Source organism: Strongylocentrotus purpuratus, unplaced genomic scaffold (assembly GCF_000002235.5).
Source record: "Strongylocentrotus purpuratus isolate Spur 01 unplaced genomic scaffold, Spur_5.0 spur5_scaffold_10, whole genome shotgun sequence".
NCBI lineage: Eukaryota > Metazoa > Echinodermata > Echinoidea > Camarodonta > Strongylocentrotidae > Strongylocentrotus > Strongylocentrotus purpuratus.
The window spans coordinates 18,871,517-18,893,187 of NW_022145595.1; the positions used below are offsets into that span (position 1 = coordinate 18,871,517).

Here is a 21,671-nt window from a genome sequence, read left to right on the forward strand (position 1 = left end):
ACTCAGTACAGACCCACATTTGATACAGCGGCCGAGCAGTGCAGGATGCCTCTATGCTCCTCTCATAAATATCCATTTTGAAGGCTCAGAACTCAGTTTATTGACATTTCATAAAGATGTCATTTCTTTGTAATGTCATGGTCCAGATAACCCCCATATAGGATTCCCCTATAATGCATAATCAACTATTTACAGCAACAGTTTCTTACAAATTGCAACATCGCTGCAAGCATGTCTCTTTTAAATCTTGCCAAAACATGATCTAAAGCTCTTCTTGATCCTTACACCAATGTGTAAACATTTGGACACATTTACCTAAACACTCATTATTATGAAGTGATCCATTTCAGATAACCCCCAAACTGGATTCCCCTTCAATGCATAATCAACTACTCACAAGAGCTGTTTCTCACAAATTGCAACATAGCTGCAAGAATGTCTCTTTTAAATCCTGCTAAATCCTGCTAAAACATTATCTAGGCCTTACACCAATGTGTAAACATTTAGACACATTTATCCAAACACTTATTATTATGAAGTGATCCATTTGAGCTTGTATACAGAGCCATTACCATTCTCAAGTGTGATAGATCGATGTACATGCTTCAATGTATTTTCCCAATGAAAAAAAAAGGTCTTCACCAATTATGAAGTATTGGAGCATAGGTCTTACGAAGTGAGTGGAGAGTTGTTTCAGGAGTGTCAAAATATTTGTTCGGCTTTGCAGAAAAGCCCACTGATTTATACCATGCGAGAGTGTCTTCTGCAATAATGTTTACAAACAGTCTTGCAAGTGTGAAGTCTTGACTGATGAAGCTTGCTTGCCTTCGTAACCCTCCATAGGATTGTAAATTTGAATTTGATTTGAAATTAATGTCCATTTGGATATATGGCTAACTCCAATACATGGTGTGACATTTATGGATAGTATATAACGTTTAAGTCGTTTGTTTTGGACCAGTTTTCACCATTGCCATCTTACAGTGAATGTTTTTACTGTAAAACTATAAACTTTTGTGAATCATTAAGCACTACAATTTAAAGGTAAAGACCAGTATTGGAAACGCCCCAATTTCAAAAAATGAAATGGAAGCTCTCATTACCAATCATGTGAAAGAATATGTTTTGACTAATACATGATGATAACAAATTTGCCGGGGAAACCGCTTACTAATTCATATATTTGGTAAATTTGTTTCTCTCATGGTCTGTGAGAGATATAGGGTAGTCCCATATACATCTTTCTGTGTATAGTGCTTGTGACTTTACGAAGAATGGGCCAAATTTCTTATCATTTTGATGATTCCAGAACTTTGCAGATGCTAGATGCTAGATGATCAACCTTTTCTGATCGATTCCACAACGTTTCTTTCACAATGCAATCGCATGACCATAACTGGTCTTTACCTTTAAAAGGCAAGGAAGCTCTCGCAAATTGCAAAAAAATTTAGTGGTGTGTCAACCTCTTGATCCAGAATAAATTTCATTGTAATAGTATTATTATCATCATAATAATTCATAATTGGTGTTTTCTTACATATATTGCTGCCCCAAAACGTTCAGGCATAAAAATCCTGAACACTTTACCCTATCCTGTCACCTCGGAATGACTGAAATGTAGAGTGGTGTTTCCAGACTCCCTGGTTGCATATCGTCACAGCCTTGTTTCCTTGACATCATTGCCCTGTTGGGTGACAAAGTTGTTATACAATCCGATGGTTTCTTTCATCGGCCTTGATAGAGTAAACCATCAAGCGAGAAATGTATCCAGTTTTCGTGAATTCTTGTGTAAGTGAGATTGGGATGATTGGGGAAAGAATTGAGAACATTCCATTTTTCCCCCGCCTGCCATTGCTCTTGGGATGATAGGAGAGTAAGAGAGAGGTTAAGACTTGAGGGGTAATTCAAATAATGTATCCATTTTCTTGTAAATTCTTGTGTAAGTGAGATTGGGATGATAGGCTAAAGAAATGATACCATTCCTCTTCTCACTTTGCTTTCGCACCTGGGGTGGCAAGAGGGTAAAGTGGAGGTTAAATGGTATTTCAAATTATGTATCCTGTTTTCATGAATTCTAGTGTTACTGAGATGGGGATGATAGGCTGAAGAATTGAGAACATTCTACTTTTTTTTTACTGTTGTGGCACTTGGGACAGAAACAGAGTGAAGCGAAGGTTTTCAGCTTGAGATATATAATGTCAGTGGTAGTATTTAGAGTGTTGCAGAAGAGTTTCAAGTTTTAAATGATCTGCAGGAGGGAATTAGTTCTCACCGTTTTCCCCCTTATTTTTTCAATTCAGAGGTTTTTCACTGGTATATTATAATGCAACAAAAGGCCTCTTGTCTGTGTCTAAGCTAGTATTTCAAGTAATAGAGTTTGAATGATGAGTTGCATGAAAGCATTCAGAAAGTTTCTTTTTACTCTCTGTCATAAAACTTCGGGATGAAAGAGGTAATAAAGGTTTTCAATGCTATTTGGAATGTAGCAGAATACTGTTTTGGGGGTAGGGGGTATAGGTTTCAAATTTCTTGACTTAAATAGTCAATAGGTATTACTTCTAGCTCTCAAATTGAAATGTGATGAAAAGGATTTGTGAATCTTACATATACATGCTAAAATCCTAGCTAAAGTTGCACATTTCTATTAACCTCAGTTATTTCATTAATTCGAAAGGGCAAACAACCTCATAAAATCACACCTGGATTTTATGGCTGACAATCAATATAATTCATTCACACCGCCAAACCAGGGAGATGGAGGGGCCAAAGCACTGTCCGAACCGATTCTAAAACCAATCAATTATTGGCCAGTATTGGGTAATGATTTTTGTTTTGTTCAGTCCGTCCTTAGTCTGACTTTGATCTCGTGGGTTTGACTGAGGTATATATATATATATATTAGGGGTCTGTACATGATATTTCTGGGGCTCACTGAATTCTACATGTTTATTTTGAGGAAATGCACTCCACAAACCTTCAAAGATATTATTGTTTGCTAGTTGATTTTAGTAATTTAGATTCTGCTGAGACATTAAGGTTAATGATGTATGCTGTGCAGATCAAGATAGAGAAGTTTGTTCATTAGAGGGGTAAGCAAACAGATTTGTGGGAAGATGGGCCCAGATAGCAAGGATTAATTTCAATCAAATAGATGCGAATGATAGAGGATGGCCTAGCTCTTCCGGTCACATGCGATAGAGAGCTGCTTGTCTTTATCAGTGTGAATTGCAGATCAATCAGCGGAAACAATAAAAACTTAGGAAATATCCTAAATCGTTAACATCAGAAGAATAACATAGAATTGTCATTTGTTGTCGTTTGTCCCTATAACCACCCCATCTCACCTGAAGGAATTGTCCACAACATATAAGTTAAATATCATCCTCAAAACATACTTGTTTAAACAGCATTTTGACTGAGTAGGTTGGGCAATTACAGCACTTGTCTTTTCTGTTACTTTTTTTTCCTTAGCACATAGACAGCTAAGGCAGTGATATGTGCTACATAAGCACTGTATTATTATTATCGAAACACAAACAAATTTCAAATTTATGAGGAAAAAATTAAAAAGTGAAATTATGCCATTATTCCCATGTTACATGACTTTTGGAAAATATCTAGTTTCATAATATTTGGTCACCATAGCAAAAGAATACACCTTCAGTTGATCATTATTTCTATTGATAACTGCTTCTTCTCTTCTTCCATTTCAGGCAAATAAATCAATAAGTAGATTATTTTAGTACGGTGGGGGAGGGGGTGGATCTTATTTTGTTGAAAGGACTATTAAGAGGGACTGCATCAAAATTCTCTCAAACAATATCGTTTAGTGCCCAGCTTTACAACCACAAGGTTTATACAGACCCAATACCCCAAATGATCCAAAAGAACCCATATTTTCCCAGCACTTTGTATATTTTTATTGCGATCGACCTGAGGGTGTTTACTGATTCTTCTGAAATTATCCAACCATCGGCCTTGTGATCTCAGGGTCATTAGACCCTCTTTGTGGCTGGAGAGTGGTCATTGCCATGGTCATTGGCCAAAGGTCAGCTTTGTCTCGAGGTCATTCTCAGTGGTCCAGTTTGGAGTGGAGTTTTGAGAGCTAGACTGGTGTCCAGGCTTTTAAAGTTTGTCTTTATATGACAATAGTTTGATTTGACAGCCACTCTTCTGGAAGATATAGAGGTGAATGATTTATTATTACCCTGGCTTTACTTAGCCGAGCTCCCTGTATCATGATAAGGAACCCAACAATCCCAAAGCAAAGAATACAATATACTGCAAACAAAATTATTATGATTTGCTTGAAAATTTAAAAGGCATTTTGAGGTTGAAATTGCTTGTCCATTGGTACGTTTAGGTTGCTTGGTCAAGAGGCAGGTCAATCAAGTCCGGAGCATCCTGCTGTTTTGGTCAGTTCCCAGTTCAGTCTATAGTCTAGCTCTCCACTAATTGGAGCTGTCAAAGTACACCTGTATATAAAGTGGCATTTGATTTAAGTACTGGGTATATTCATTAGGGAGCCGGGGACTGGCTAATTATAAGGGCCGCCCTGAATTGGCCGAATATCATGTGCATTGTAATTGGTCAAGGTTGGTTTGAAGCAGAAATGAGAATTCTAGCACAGCATGGGGATTGAATACCTAAAATATGTAATATGGGCCTATAATTTTGTTTAATGACATTCTGAAGGCTTATTTGTTAAGATTAGGATGGAATTATAAAGAATCATGATTTTGCAGATTTCCAAGGAAAGAATTGTTGTTGTCATGCCAAACGAAAATTTGGGAATTGTCATTGGCATATCTTGGCCCAAATCGTTGATTTTAGTGAAATATGTCATGAACAGGTACGGCTGACTGTTTGACTGAGCCAGTATACCCTCGTAAGACTAGATACATGTACATTTATATTATCATGCAAAACATTGAGTCGAAAGACAATGTTTAAGGTATGGGTTGCTGCTTGTAAAATGACAACAACTAACATTATAAAGTTTGAGATACCATCAATCACAAAAGTTCAAGCATCTATAAGGTCTTCATTCACATTTATTATACATACAACTGACACAAGTTTTTAGGTATTAAAGTCAACAATCTTAAGTCTTGTGGAAATGGTATGAATATTTCTTCTACTCAAATACTGACCCGTACGCCTTATTTGCTACAAACGATGGACAAAAATGGGCAAAAGTTCTGCAAAGACTTCTTGGAGTCCGAGAGTCTCTACAGTTCACTTGAGTAATGATCTGATGAGGGCAGTCTAATAGGACGTCAATTCTTTGTGAAGGCTTCCTGTGGTGCGGCAAACCCTGTGTGGGAACCCTCTCTTTCCTGTTTGCCAAAAATATAACGTCCACATCATTTTTCGTTAAGGGAGGATGCCTATTGCAAATCGTCTGTGATATCAAGATCTTATCTTGAGATTTTGGGTCCAATCTGGCGCGATGGCAAGCAGCATGTTCAGATTATTGATATTTATTGTTTCAAACAACGTTTAAAATATGATTTGTGTTTTAAAGTGATGTGCTTGAAAACATGAGCACAAAAACCTCCATGAATTCAACTGAAGGGAAATTCTTGTACTGTCTTGTATAATTCATAGAAGTTATATCTTGCTTACAAATTAAAGGTAAAGACCAGTATTGGAAACGCCCCAATTTCAAAAAATGAAGTGGAAGCTCTTATTACCAATCATGTGAAAGAATATGTTTTGAATAATACATGATGATAAAAATGTTGCCGGGAAACCGCCTACTAATTGATATATTTGGTAAATTAGTTTATCTATTGGTATGTGAGAGATGAAAACGCACGTGTCGAGCACGTGTGTGTAGTCTCGTATACATCTTTCTGTGTACAGTGCTTGTAACTTTATGAAGACTGGGCCAAATTTCTTATCATTTTGATGATTCCAGAACCTTGCAGTACTTCTATGCTAGATGATCAACCTTTTCTGATCGACTTCACAACATTTCTTTCACAATGCAATCGCATGACCATTACTGGTCTTTATCTTTAAGTCACTGTATTGCTCACACATTTGTATTAGGTGATGGACAAGGCTAAATAATTTGGCCAAGGTCGATTCATCAAAAGTTTTGCAATCATGTTGAGAAGACATTTTCTTGTCTTGTATTGGGATTTTGTATTGTTTCATGTCTGAGGTAGCACTGTCTTGAGTCTTGGGATGCAGTATTGCCTTTTCAATAACTTCAACAGTTTTTGCAACGATAACTATAACCTACATTTCCACAATGGTGGAGGCCTAGCTTGTGAATCATTACTAGTATCAAAGTTGATAACCCATGCCTATATAAAATAAACTGGGTATGATTGATTCATGGAACACATTGTTTTTGGAGACGATCGAGATGCACTGAATTTAATAGTCTTTGTCATTCATGTCTCATGGGAAATTTTCAATATTCTCACGGCTGGACATCGTATCTGTCTCATATCTAAATGTTTTCCTGTCTCATGAATTGAACACAATTTCTTTTGCCTGTTTGTCTTATGTCTGGTTGCCAAATGACTGACGATTCCCACGAAATGTTTTTTCTTTTTAGTGAATTTTATCCCAAGGAAAACACTCATAGGAAATAATGTTTTTAAGCAAACTTAATGCATTAATGACCAGAAAATAAAAGGTCCAGATCCTGAAAAGAATACTTTACATGATTTCTTCTGACAGCCCAAAAATCATGGACTTGAATAATTTTTCATTGAGGTAATCAATTCTTCTAGGCTGGCTCTTTTATGATTATATGATCATTATATAAATTCCACTGCAAATTGGTATCTTTCTGCACGAATACTATGACATTGACAATGAACTCGATAAATTTCTCAGCACAAAAGTCAACAGTCTTACAGAATCCTTTGAATGTCACCAAGCGAGGTCGTAACATTAGGCCCTCGCTCAAGTTTACGCGCTGTATTTCTTGTGACATTTTTATGGCTCAACCCGAAACCCAGAGACATTATCCAAAGAGCATGTTGCAAGTCTATAACCCAATCATGAATCAAAGCGGGATTGAGATAATCATTTTCAGTCACTGAAGACATTACATACTTTCTATCCACTTCATGAATAATCAAAACAAAATACCTATTCACAATTCTCTGGAATGAGGGTGAACTTTTGGGCCTTGGAAGGTGCGTTTCCCGATTACCTTCCTGAAAAGATTAAAAAGTGGCATAAATCAGACGAGAAATATGTGTGGAACCTGAAGAGTCAAGGGTGTATCTGACAATGTGACTCTGAACTCTCCATTCAAACTTTGGTCCATTGAGTTGTGTAGGAAATTGTTCACACATATAACAAGATAGAGTATTTATGAATTGATTCAGAATCAGAAACTAACAAGAAAGGTGAACATTGGTTCTAGGTACTTTGGGTGTTTGGTCAGATTATTGTTTTTTAATTTCTGGAAGGGTGAAAAATATCAAGATAATAAACGTGAGAAATATTACTGAAAGCAGGGTGATACTCCCCATTAAAATTATATGCTTTAGCGAAAAATGTTAAAAATCAAAGGACTTGAATTATGTCCTACGATTCTGAGTAAGTGCCTTTCTGGCTTAAAGTAGATGATGTTTGGAGAGATTTGTGAAGAGTTATAATTTCTTCAAGTCATCTGAATTTGAGTTTTCTATGCAACATTAATTTCCCTAAAATGGGATGGTTTGTGCAGGAAAATTCATGCCACCTGGTTCCACAATTCTTATTTGCTTTAGTGACTGATGTCTCTCCTAGTGCTTGTTGAATGTAAATAATACTTGAACCCTCGATAATGTTTGAACACTAGCAAGAATCCATATTTTCTTTCCTACTCAACACTTACAAATGTCCTCTCCCTGAACCTTGGTAAAATATGGAAACAAAAGTTATGAAAAGCAACTCAACAACGTCCATCCTGCAATGTATTTTAGTGAGAGTTCATATTTTATCCGTTTGGAGCCAGAGGGGTTAACTCTGTGTAAAATGATGTGAGTTTATTCCCGTTATTGCATGTATACGATCTTGACATTCATGGTTTTTATATCACATTAATTTGCATTTCCATGTGCCTTCTTTTCCCCCTCCATTTTAGAACAAGAGAGTATGCAAATACAAAGTAATGTAATAGACAGATACAAATTTGGGTACAATTAATCCTAACAATTATACTTTTGAATGCTTGTCCATCATGGCACTACTAATATGCACTTTAGTTTATATTACCCTGTAAAAATAGTGTAAGAGATAAAATATCACTCATAATTTCTAGTCATGTATAATATATCCCACCGCTGCCACCAGTGTAAAATTCTGATAAATATAACGTTTGGTAGCTCGCTTAGTGTGGATATTAAATATTGCGAGTATGGACAGGACATGCATTACCAGTTTATTCTGACTCAGTGTTACCCAGATGTGACACCATACCCAATTTGAGTAAAGAACCTGTGATCCATAATATGTGAACGCACCTTTCAGGAACAAGGGTATGACCCAATGGAACAAACGGAAGGCTTGGCATATGGTCAAAGCGAATTCAAATTGCGGGAACTTTCTTTCTCTTTTTAGTGCGATCATTACACCCCAAGGCATTGGACTATTTGCAGTGTTCATTCATAAAGGTGGACGTTCAGCCTTGCCTCTTCACAACTCTTATTTGCAGACATAATATCAACATTGACTGTGTACATGCAATTGTCCCGAATGGACCATGCATCCCCTGTGACAACGTATTATCTGTTTGCCTATTTTGAAAGTAAATGGTCCGAAGAATGAAACATGAAAATTACAGGGCAAACGATTCCCATCGAGGGCAGTCTGATCTTTATATCATTGTTTGCCGTCTTTCTGATGAGAGTTGTTCAACGATGTTTTCAAAGGTTGTTGATTAGGAGGAGGGTTGTTGACCGTCCTTTAGCCGTCCTCAAAAAGAAAAGCCAATAGACAATTCTTCAAGCATTTTATTAGATTTCTTCCAATTTTGTTAAAGATGGAATATCGGGTCAATTTCGAAAGAGGCAAAGTGTTCATTTTTATCACTTGTCAGAGTTATTCATAAGAGAAGCAAATCAATTGAATATAATGGTGTTGGTGGTGGTGGTGATGATGATGATGATGATGATGCTGATGGGATGGTGATGATAATGAGAATGATATGAATGATGATAACGATGATGATTGTGATGATGAGGATGATGATGTTGTAATAGTGATATCGTATTTTGTTAATGATTAAAAAATATTGGTTATACCAAAGACATTTGGTTAAACCGAATGTTAATTGATTTCTAATGATTATTTTTCCTTTCTCTTTCTACAGAATAACACAGTATGGGAGTCAGATCCTTGTACGTTATGTTCCTGCCTTGGGGAGATCATCTCATGTACACCCAAACAGTGTCGGAATCCAGAATGTGACTTCACAAGGGTAAGAAAGAATATTAAGGTCTAGTGGTTAGAGGACTGAGTCCTTGGGTTTAGGGTTAGTGGTTCAAATTCCAATCTTAGTCATATATCCTTGTATGTTGTTTCCTGTCTTGGGGAAATTCCAGAATGTGACTTCACAAGGGTAAGAAAGAATATTACGGTTTAGTGGTTAGAGGATTGGGCCCTTAGTTATTGGGTTAGGGGATCTATGCCAGACTGATTGAACTTGTAGGATATATGTCCACTATCCAGTCTACTACCTAGCTGTTCTGTAAAGAAATTGAATTTAGAGGGATGCATGAGAAGTGGTTTGGTGGTCTAATGGTTTAAGGACTTGACCTTCAAAGATTTGGTCAAGGGTTCAAATTCAGTATAGTAAGTACTTCTTGCTGCTTTTGCAATGAAGGATGCAGGTTTACAAGGGTGGTTTGATAACCTGACTGTAAAAAATAACAAGAGTTCATATCGTTAAACCATTCCTGCATAGAAGGTAGAAACACTTGTAGTGGCTTTATGTCGTCAAAGATACAGGGTTACATTGAGGGTTAGAGTTATATAGTGAAGGGTCCATGGTTGAAGTTGGGAATTCTGGTAAAATACAGAAATGAAAGCGTAGCAGTCGTTGCCAGATCATGTGTCTACAACCTGCTGATTGGACGAGGGATAACTGGTTTCATGAAACACCTCATCAAGTGTGACATTTATGTGGCAGGGAATGTGCCTGTAAAGTAGGGGATAAATACCAGTGAAGTGCCCACCATGTCTGGATCTCATCAAAGCTCAAGAATAATGACCAGAAATTACCCATACTGGATGGGGTCATATCACATGGAGCCATTAAGGTCAATTGAGGTCATGTTGAATTTCGAGTGTAATTCCACAATCCTTTACAATTTTACTGGGCTGAAAGCAAACTCTTTTGACTGGTCCACTTTTTGTACATTTCATGATATCGCCTATGAGAGAAAGAGAGAGAGAGAGAGAGAGATCGAGAGAGAGAGAGAGAGAGAAACATTGAGAGAAGAAAGACATACAGAGACTGAGACAAGGAGAGACAGACAGACATACACACACACAGAGTAGAGACAGAGGGATGAGAGGGATGGAAGGAGAGGAGAGAGAGAAAGAAAGAGAGAGGGGAGACAAAATAAATGAAGAACACATTTTCCCTCCAGTATCATCTTTCTAAACAAAGGCTAACCTTAAACCTCGTTGCTGTCAAGATGCAAACTTTAAACGTGCACGGATCACAGGTTCTTTTCTCGAGCGTGTCAAGTCCATGTCTCAAGCTAACAGATTTCAGTGCAAATTGGGAATCATCTTGAGACTCTAACGAGGGAGCAGGCTTGAGAGATGACAGGTTGGGTGGCCATCTTGAGAATAAGGTCGGGAACACTTCCCCTTTGTTGTAATATTTTTTAGTTCATCTTTGAAAGCATTTTCGATGAAAAAAAGGAATGCGCAAATGTATTTCATTATCTTTTAGAAGAGTCGGGAGTGATCATTAAGTCAAATGACAACATTATGTGATGATTACCTTATTTTTTAAACATAGAATTTTAGCTTGCAATACAGAACAAACGATAGTTCATTCTATGGTTGACATTTCTGCAAAAAATTACATTTCATATTAGAAATGTCTAGAAGAATAAAATAACAAACAATTTCACCACAAATAGTACTGTCATATGGGAGTCCTGTTTTACTTTCTTACGTTCTGTCTCTTCTTTTTATTGAAACTGTCCCGAGTGATACGGTCTGTATCCTATCTTGGAAATGACCTTCTTTTCCCTTTGGCCTTTGACCAGATGTCTTCCATCACAAACTATCCAAGAAAGAAAGAAACCTTGTCAAGGTTAAGAGAATCATGTCATATTTCAAATTACCGTTGAGAGCCAGAAGGGCGCAAAGTCTATGTAAAATATAGTGTTAACAGAGAATAATGGAATGGACGTACTGAGTAAGATTGTTGAATTTTGTGAGATGTTTTAGAGCGAGCACCTCAGCATCCAGCGGAGTCAGTTACAGTCATTGTACTTTGCTCAACTTTTGTTAGCGTCCAACATAGTGCCTGGCTGGAATGCTCCCCAGTGAGTGGAGAATGTGCAGATATTGTGTGCAGGCAAGCCTGGATCCAAAGACTGGGGTAATGATATCTGTATGTGCTTTGAGGCATCGTTGATGTGCAAACCCAGAATATTATCAATATTATCACCATCACAAGTGTAAAGGAACACCCTTCTAACTCTTGGCAGATGATATTAGATTCCTCAGTGTCACTCAGGGGTATAGATCTTCTGAAATAGCTTAGGATAATCCCGGGGATTAAGCTCCCTGACATTGACCAGAAACTGGCCTCCGGAAACGTGGGTGAAAATACGAATAGAATTCCTGTTTCCAATTTTTCTTTCCCTGTTTCCTCTTTTCCCCACCATTGGTTCTCAAACCCTGATGTTTTTTATGCAAAATGAATACCATGTGGTATTGGAGGTTTATACGTCAGACACTTTCAATGGTGTCTTATGTCAAATTATCAGTTTGTCATCCTTATGAATTTGTCAAACTATCAAAAAACAAAGACTTTAAGAAAAAATCATCTTAAGGTAATAGCAATACCCTTTCTCATCACTCAGTGCAATGCGCAAACATTTCAGTGACATATTACGTCGTCTCATCCTTACTTTTTAAGTCAACGCAAAAGGGTACCGGTAATGAAATTGCTTTTAACTGGAAAGTCTTTGCGGTCAGGTTCACAGTTTTTGTAGTGACATTAGAAAGATGTTTGACCACTCAATTTCCTAGAAAAACATGTATTTCAGAAATATTTAACTCATCTTCCCTGATCTTTGTTTTGAGGAGGAAATTTTGGCAACATCCCGCCCAAACCTTTTCATTTCAAACCTTACCGAATCAGGCCAACCAATTATAAAAAGGTTTAAGGGCGGATGTTTTTGGCAAACAATTTCTCATGAAATGGGCGCATTTGGTCAAAAACATATTTAATGTGATTTGTTTGACATGATTTAGCCAATGTCAGTGGTAATCTATTGATTCTATTTCAGAGTTTGCACTTTTTTACTCAATAAGTTTTAATTTGGTAAAACCTAATAAAACCGCACCTTAAACTTTTTTTTAATCTTTTCTGTACACTTTAATCTCCAGCATAAAAAAGCCAATGGCAAAAGAATAATGGTACATAAGATTTGAAGAAAATTTATCTGAACAAAGATGCACACACTTTTTATCCAATTACGAGATAGTGAATTACATGTCTACCGCTACACCAAATTTTTTAATTTTTAAGCTTTCCCTACATACTTCTTCCTACTTGTTGTGGAGGAGGGGGGAAGATAGAGGGGCAGGGTTTCATGCTTACATTTCAATTTCTTTGGGCCTGGCCAAAAAAATATTGTGGATCTGTGTGCAAAATTCCCGTGTTCACAGTTTGAATTTTCAAGGTCCTTAGTGAATTTTGAGGGCCTATGTTTAATTAAACCAGACCCTTGTTCGGATTATCATTAGTCCCTGTGAAGTCCCTGTAAAGGGAGTACAATAGGGGGATACATTTTTTTTTAGATAAAATCTGAGTTGCATAAAAGTTTACAACTACATTTGAAGTGTCAGTGCATTTTTCGCTATAATATGGCTTCAATGTTAGAAATCTAATGATTTATCACATGAAATTTTAGATGCATCACAAGTTTCACAATCATCACTGTAAGTGTCAGAACCAACATCTCTCCTATCATTGTCGACCATTTTATCTTCTTCTCCTTCTAACATCTTCTCTTAAATCATGGTTCATTTATCTCCAGTGAACTCTGTGAAATGTTATCTGGCTCTGAAGAGGCGGAAATGAGACGTGTTTGACGTGCCAGAAAACTTTATTGTGAACCCTCGTTTCTTAACCGGCTGCTTAGAGCTTCCTTATGAGCTTGCTGCCTCGGAAGGCTTCTAAACTGTAGGGAAACTGATGGCTTCCTCTAATTGGAGGGCAACACGTTTTTTCTTCTTCTCTGGCTCGTATCATAACACTGCCTAGGTTTTCTTCCAAAATGTGTGTGTACTTGTTGTTATAAATGTAGATTTAGTTGTCACCGAATTTTCATGACATTCAAAGTATTTATGAGGTCAAAGCCTATAGGCACATCTTATACTCTCCATGATGTAGCCTAAGTTTTGGGCAGATCAATCGAGTATCGCCCAATTGAAAACAAGAATGAGTTTGAATGAGACTTGAAGCCAAGTAAGATATTTATTTGTTTGTTTAAGGTTTACACATGCTAATAGTGTTCCTAAGGGACCAATTTTGGGAGTTGCATTCTTTAGAAACCATTAAGAAGTGAAAAAATAACAGAACTCCTAAAAGTGTAGGCAGTCTTTTGCCTTACCCTCTTTAGTGAAAAACAGCTGATAATTAGCTTCTAACTTCCGAAGAACAACTAGAACCGCACAGTGTTTAATGCAGCATCATGGTAGAGTTTGTATGTATAGACAATTACCTACACAGGAAATGTTCAGTATTTAGGAATGTTTCAAGTAAATTAGTCAAAACATGTTTTGCATCTAAAACTTGACAGAAATAGAGTAACAAAATATGCTTTGAATTAAGATCTAAATGCTAGAACACATGAAACTGACAAATTATGTTTTGCCTGTAAATCTGAATGCTAAGATGCTCATCTAAACCTCAACCAAAACATACAATATACCTATTGAAAAGAACAGGGTTTGTGGTAGGTCCATGATATTAGAGAACATAACAGAAAACATTAAATATTTCATGAGATCAGGGTGGTTTCATTCTTCAAAGACAGAAGGGAAAAAAAATAAATTTCTGTTTTAAGGCTCCTTGTGGTGTAATTATACCTGGCTGAAATCAATCTCAGATTCTCCAAGCCTTTCTTGTCAGCAGATTAACTTTCTGACCCTGAAGTTGACATTTAGGAGGTCATACACCCCAGCCAGGGAGAGATTGGTGCTTTATGGATTTGATGGGGGTGTAAACTTGCACCCCTACACACCTTGGGAGTGTATAGTTTGCGTTGGTAGACTACCCCAAACAGTACCTTTAGAAAAATTGAAGATAAACAAAGACAAAAGAAGAAAAAAGAGGAAAAACATGTAAATTACATTTCATTTTAACTTTTGCACTAAAAGTCTGTAGCTAGTTTATAGTTAATTTTAATTGTGACATTAATTTAAACATGATCACAAAGACTTATCAACCTTGGAATGTGTGAACATTGACAATGATTATGTTACATAATCCAAACATATCTTTTCTAGGCAGTACTCGCACCATGTATTGAAATTGACTTGAAGTTGATTTCTGGAATGTCTGTGCGTCCTGATTTTAATAAACATGCGAATCTAACCAGAACAGAAGAGATCAATTTATAATTTTGTACACTGAAAGATAAGTATTTGCTTGCAATCTCAAATTAGCTTTTGTGTCAGTATTTTGATAATGGTATGTTATGCATGAATTTTCCATATTTCCTTAAAGCTTAAGTACATTTTGTCATATTTTATTTGAAATGGGCTTCATTGCTCCAGACTACACAACCTTATCCTGCTCTTGACCTGAAGCAACTTTATGCCACTCACTTCATTTTTTACAAATTTCCATTAAGTATTGAAATAAACCCTCCAGGGCACTTCAAATGAATTCCAGAGACGTGATTGGACCTCAACCAATTAGGGATAATAAACATACAGAGGGCTTGTTGTAACCACAATTATTATTTATTTCGTTTTTCTCTTCTAATTTTGTTTTGGGGAGAAGGGGGGGGGGGGTGGTAAGAACATCTTTAAAAGATTCACTCTTGTCTAGTAGAGCATGGGCTTTCAATGGTGCAGGATGTTCAGGGGACATAAATATTTAAGCTTGCCCGCGAGTCATAGATCGACTTCCTTAACTGGAGATATGTTTATTTAGATAAAGAAGAAAGAATAACATGGGATTTAGTTTTCTGTGAAAGGATTGCGTACAATGAAATCGTAGTTAGGGTGAATCGGGATAATGGTTAGTGTAAACACTTCACGTCATGTTCCATAGCTAGATGGTTTGGGCTGTTAATTGGTTTCATGTGGATTCATTATTTGGGGACTCATTATTTTGGGATGGGGCCACATCATTCAGTCCTAATTATTTATATATTTATTTATGCAATGGTATGTAAAACAAATGAATATATGAATACAAATACTGGCATAATTGGGGGGGAAATGGTGTTGATTTCAAACACCATCACATTTTTTAACCTGAATTTTTATTGAAGCGAAAACTAAAAATTGAAATTCTGTTACATCAGAGATTGACAAATAATAACTTTTTGATGGCAATGTCTGATTAGCATAATTGGTTTGAAGGTGGTAAAGTACGCAGTTCATGATGTGATTAGCTTTCTCGAGAAAATTATTATAATTCCTACCTTTTCCTTACCTGATCTCATAGTGAACTAAGGCCAAATCGGGGGAGAGTTGTCAATATAGATTGTAATCCAATAATACCAAATGGAATGTGAGATCTGATATTATTATTCGACCAGAGAATGTATTAAGCTGAAGATTGTGCAGGGTCGAGAAGCATTACAGAAAAAAGAGATTAGGAGGGGAATTACCTTTTGTAATACTCTGGATGTTATATTAGCAAATGTTCTCCTATTTGCACAGTACAAGGTTATAGCATAAGCTTCACGGGGGTACATTCACCTAAAAGAAAAAATTGTGTATCTTGAGAAGACATAATATCACCGTCCCTTACAAAAAATCTTTTCAGTTTTCAAGTGTTTTTGAGGTTTGAAATTTGAAAAGGTGAGGGGAGGAAGCACAAGACACATCAAAGCCATGTTAAAAAGTATGTGCTAGAAGTAGAAGATATTAGATCAGTAAGTGTTAACTTAGCCCACATAGAAAGAAAGAAAAAACCTTGATCTAATATCACAACCATGCCCCCCATCGCCAGGTAGCGTTCAGGCTTCAGGAAGGAGAAATGTAAGCCCCTGGGTGAGGTCACCCCGAAATGGGGGATCTGCAGATCGGGATCTTCTCCCTTTACTTGAGGATTTGGGCTAGGATTAAGGCTAATATTCAGGGAAAAGGTCACTTTCAAGTTCCCCTCGCTTGGTTTCAGTCCAAGACAGAGGAGTACTTGTTAGATCGTGTCGCTATGTTACTGAAATTTCTGAAAGTCTCCAATCGCTGTAGGGTTTGTGTAGCACTCTTGTAGAAATGCATGAAAGCAGGGTAAATGTCAATTGAATCAGATAAGCCCTATTCAAAATGCGAGGATTCTAACGAGATGACTGAATGATCATCATATGATCTCCAATTCACACAAATTTGAGCCTCCTAGTAGATATAGGGATTTGAAGATATGTCATAATTCTTGTTTTTTCACAGATATGAACTGAAATGTCATGAACTTATTGGAATTTGGTTGTTCTCTGCACAATTTTGTAGGATTTACATTGTATGGCTTTTCATTGATGATTGATCCAAATCGTACATGTAGGTACTGCCAATGTTAAGAAAGAATTTTGAAGTCCAAACTTAAAGCACCATTGTAACCCTAATAAAGTCTAGAGCAATTGTGGCTGGAGCAAAATGTTGAAGCATCAAGAATTATGTTTGAGTTTGAGTTGTGGATTGGGATTTGACTTGTAGTTCTTACCAGACTCACTCTGATGGAAACTATTCAGAATGACTCAGTGTAGCTTATCAGGAAATCAGTCGAACCTGATGAGTACATCTTACACCTGGAGATTCCAGAAAGGAAATGGACTGACGAGATCATGAGAAAAGATGTTGCATCAGTTTGTAAAGATGCCAGAAAGCAACAGGCTGGCTTGGTTTGTCTGTGAATATGGTTTTGTTCAAGTCAAAGACTCTGTATTGTATACTGTATGTTTGTACCCAGAAGGGCATTAAAGATAAGGTTGAGTTCTGGTCATGCGATTGCATTGTGAAAGAAAAGGTGTGGAATGGATCAGAAAAAGTTGATCATGTAGCATGTCTTGGTGTGTACTGCAAGGTTCTGGAGTCATCAAAATCATAATAAATTTGGCCCAGTCTTGGTAAAGTAACAGGCACTGTACACAGAAAGATGTATATGGGACTACACAATTGGTGTCGGGGGTTACTTACCTTGATTTCCTTATCGCTCTTTGCCTATTACCCAGCCAGTATACAATTTCTACCAAAATTGTTTGACAAACGACATTAATCTTGAACATTCAGTGTAAGTTTTGTTTGATTCTGTTAGAATTCATTTTCTTTCTTTTTTACCAGAATTTAAGTTTTTCTTTAACTCTGTGTTGAAGTATAGGAGTTGGACACTCTTCTGTTACCGAAAAGTTGATTATGCGCTGTGAATAGCCACTTCTTGAATGGATTGAAAAACCGTTCTACCTGTATCCCTGGAGGCAGGGGATATACCGCACTTCGCCATTGATCGACCTGTGATCATCATGAACTTATCAAAGATCGTATCAAAAGAGTATCTGCCAGTTATCATGTTGCAGTCCTATTGTATCCAAAATGATTTACAACCCTTCCATTTTCGAGGCTCATTATCATTCCTTTTTCCCGTATTTCTTGTCTTTCTTCTCCGCCGCCGAAGCGGTTTAAGCGTCTACAAATTATCAGTGATAATTGATACCCACAAATATACACAGCCATTTTGAATACAATGCTGTGGGTATGCTACATATAGACTCTCGATCTTTTGTACAAAATTTGAAAGGGTAGTGATCATGTAATTGGGTAATAGCTGATCAATAATTTGTTTGCGAGTATCAGTTTTTATGACGAAGCTTACCTAGCAAAATTGGATGACAATTATCCCATATTTGTTTAATGAACCAAGGTCAGGATGATTGGATATTATTTTTCTCTGAATGTAATATTCTCGTCAGTATGTTTCATAATTACAGGTAAAGAAACATTTTCTGGAAGGGAATTAGGGAATAAGCCTCGTCAAAGGCCTGCATTATTGAAATTGAATCTTTGATACTAGGTCATTAGCTTCAAAATGTTGAGCAATTTTCAGTTATCGATTGTTTGTGAGCTACATCAATGTCAAATCATCAGAGTCAGATGAATTGAGCAACAACTGTAGTGTAACTTTAGAATGAACTGAACCCTACAATCACTGCATTACGGTTTACAATAATCTGTAGAAATATTCATGAGGCTGTAGATGTACATTAGACTATAAATTGGTATAAATGTGTATTAATTCTTTGTTTCCTCTTTTTCAGTTTCATCAGTGATTGTTTGTTGGCCTCTGAACCCCACAATTATGTCAAGTGGTTTTAATTATGATCATTAACTTTTCTGTTGCATGTTTGGACAATTGGTTCTGTGTTGGTAAAAACTCAATATTCATTCAAATATCAGCCGCAAGTTGTTCTGTAACCTGCTTCCCAATTTTCTCAGGTTGCCTCAGGATCAAATAGAAAGCCATTAGAGACTTCCAGGGATGTCTCTGGCATTGTCAAAGAACAGTAGACCTTTGGATCAACAAATGAACAAATGGCAGGAAATGAAGAGATAGAATTGAAGAAAGGCAGTAGTTAGCCCAGGGGTAGGAATCGGGTCCAATTAGCAGTGATTGCTTTGTAGACCTGTTGTGAACTTGGACTATAGTCTGTGGGAGAACATGCAGGTCTTGAGTTTGTCTGGTAATCGTTGGTTTGTTGATTGATCGTCCTGTTCCCTTTGTTGTGTTGAAGATTTCTTGGAGCAGTTTTTCCCATCACCTCCTGTGTTAAGGGTACAGAGCTAGCAGTTAATACAGGTTTCTCAGTATTTAAGCCTATGATAATTATCAAATAGTATAATAAATGTAACAGTTAAAGGGAAGATAGAAGTAAAAACATCGAACAGAGGAAAATGTACAGTAATTTATCAAAGTTTAATTAGAAATATGTTGCACATTTGCTGGAGACATTGCAATTACTATTTTTGGTGCTAACTTTGATTAAGAAGCAATGTAGAAATTGTTACTCAAAGAGGGATTGTAGGGGAATATGAGAAAGACACACAAAAGAAAAGCATTGTATCTTTTTTCATTGTACACATTTGGGAAAATGAGAAAAAGGGTTGTGAAGAAAACGAAATAGTGATGATATGGTGAACTTACACATGTAGGGTCAAGTTCTTTATGCCCCTGTATACCCTTTTGTATACTCAATACCCAATACCCTTTCAACATGTCACTTTTATCTATTACCCCATGGTATTGTAAAACCAATTTGAGCATGAGAATAGCTTTATGCTAACTATTACAAACTCTGATTTTCTTTTGGAGGGTTTTGGACATTGTCTAGGGAATGCTCCAAAGAGTTTTATGCGGCAACGTTAAAGTTCTGTAATTGTGTTTGCTGTCTGAAATTTAGATCTGACAGTTTTTGTAATGAGAGATCTTGGAAAGGTCCACTGCCTAGGCCGCTTTGGAAGGGCAGCGCTGGACGTGAGAGAGAGAGAGAGAAGGAAGAAATGAACTTGTGCCAGTGAAAATTCAGAATATTTGAAGTTTACATAGAATCCTAACAATTTCCACATGTTTGAAATTCTAACAGAGTTGAGAAACCAACAGTATACCTTTCAAGGCATATCTTTGACATTTTGACAAGGGGCTATATGTCGGTCAGCCAGTACGGTTTCCCACATCATATTCAATTAAAAAGAAATATAACTTAGATGTATGGGTATGTTATTTGTCTATCGATAATCCTGTTTTGGTGAGCTATGTTGTTGAATGAAAATTTATTGGCCATGGCATGTAACTATGCTAGACACTTTGATTATAATGAGCTCAATGTGTAGCAAGGAAATATAACAAGTTGAATTAATACTTTCATTAATGCAAAATTTTATTAGCAATATCATCGTTATTCAGGGACTCTTCGTTTCTTCAGGGGCACTGTTGAATTGTTTGCATTGGAATGGCGTCTCGCAGAGGTCAACTTGACCAGAGGTGACGGAGTGCTTGGACTTCCCCTCTGACCCCTACGCTTCCGAAAAGATTTACGAGCCCAATTTCTAGGACAAATTTCCAGTAATCATTTCTGCATTTTCCTCAACAATCCATCCTGCCATAAACTCACAAATCTAATTTTGATTTCAATCAACAGTTTTTTTTAGCAAACTCCACTCCAGAGTATTTCTTTCTAGATAAACAAAACCAAGCAGCTGAGTTTCGTAGGGCTGGACTTATAGCCCGTTCAGACTTCATCAAATTTGTTCGAAACGTTGTATAAAGAATCATCGTATTGTGAATGGGGTCATAAGACTGGATAAGAACATAGTATAATAAAGAAATGTCATGTGAAGAAACTAGTTTTAAAAGAGGTTGCTTAATGACAGCAGGCCACTCATCAGTGCATGCTCACGATAAGCCCCGCCCGGTTATACGATTTTTGCCAATATAGCGTTCAGACTAGAACCGGACCCTGATTCTTTGTCAAGATTTCATTCAAAAGGATGCTCAGACAAGTACTATATAACGTTTTGTAACTTTTGTTATACAAGGTTTTTAAATGATGTTTAAAGTAGAAAGAAATTTAATTACTTATCATACAGCTACATATAGGCCTATACAATTCTCGCGTTCGAAACGATGCTCAAACATGCGCTATATAACGTTTGTTAAACAACGTTTTTATATGACTTTTGTAGTAGAAAGAACATTGAATTACTTTAACATACAGCTACATGTAGGCCTATACAATTCTTGCATTTGAAACAATGCTCAAACATGCGCTTTACAATGTTTTGTTATACAGCGTTTTTATATGACGTTCGGAGTAGAAAGAACATTTGAATTACTTTAACATACAGCTACATGTATACAATTCTCTTCTAACTATACAATGAATTCTTGTAGTGTGAACATGGGGTAAGGGAGTAATTGCAAACAGTTTTGTGGTGTCCAAGCTAGTAAATCTGGTCATGGCCACTGGCTTTTTCAAATTTTCACCTCATCTGGAATTTATCTGCAAAACAGTATGGGATAAGTTACTCCTCGCTCCAACCCAAACAAGTCTTTTGGTATGAAAAGAGGACAAATTCAATATTTGGTGTAATGTGAAACCCTCAGCAATAGGTCTTGGAACTTTTAAGGTGTACATGTAGATGCCCCTGATTGAAAGACTTCATAAATGTAATTATGAATATAATTATGATTAAATATTGCATGGAGAGAAATGACATTGAATTAGTTAGAA

At 36.8% G+C, this 21,671-nt stretch overlaps 1 protein-coding gene across 1 annotated transcript in view; it reads left to right on the forward strand.

Moving 5' to 3' along the window:
- Positions 1-9,308: 9,308 nt before the first annotated feature.
- The window catches only part of LOC581484 (extracellular matrix protein FRAS1), an 83,600-nt gene continuing 71,237 nt past the window's right edge, over positions 9,309-21,671 (forward strand). Inside the window, exon 1 of the mRNA XM_030979140.1 lies at positions 9,309-9,436. The gene's annotated coding sequence lies outside the window, so the exon portion shown is untranslated. The remainder of the gene's footprint in view (positions 9,437-21,671) is intronic.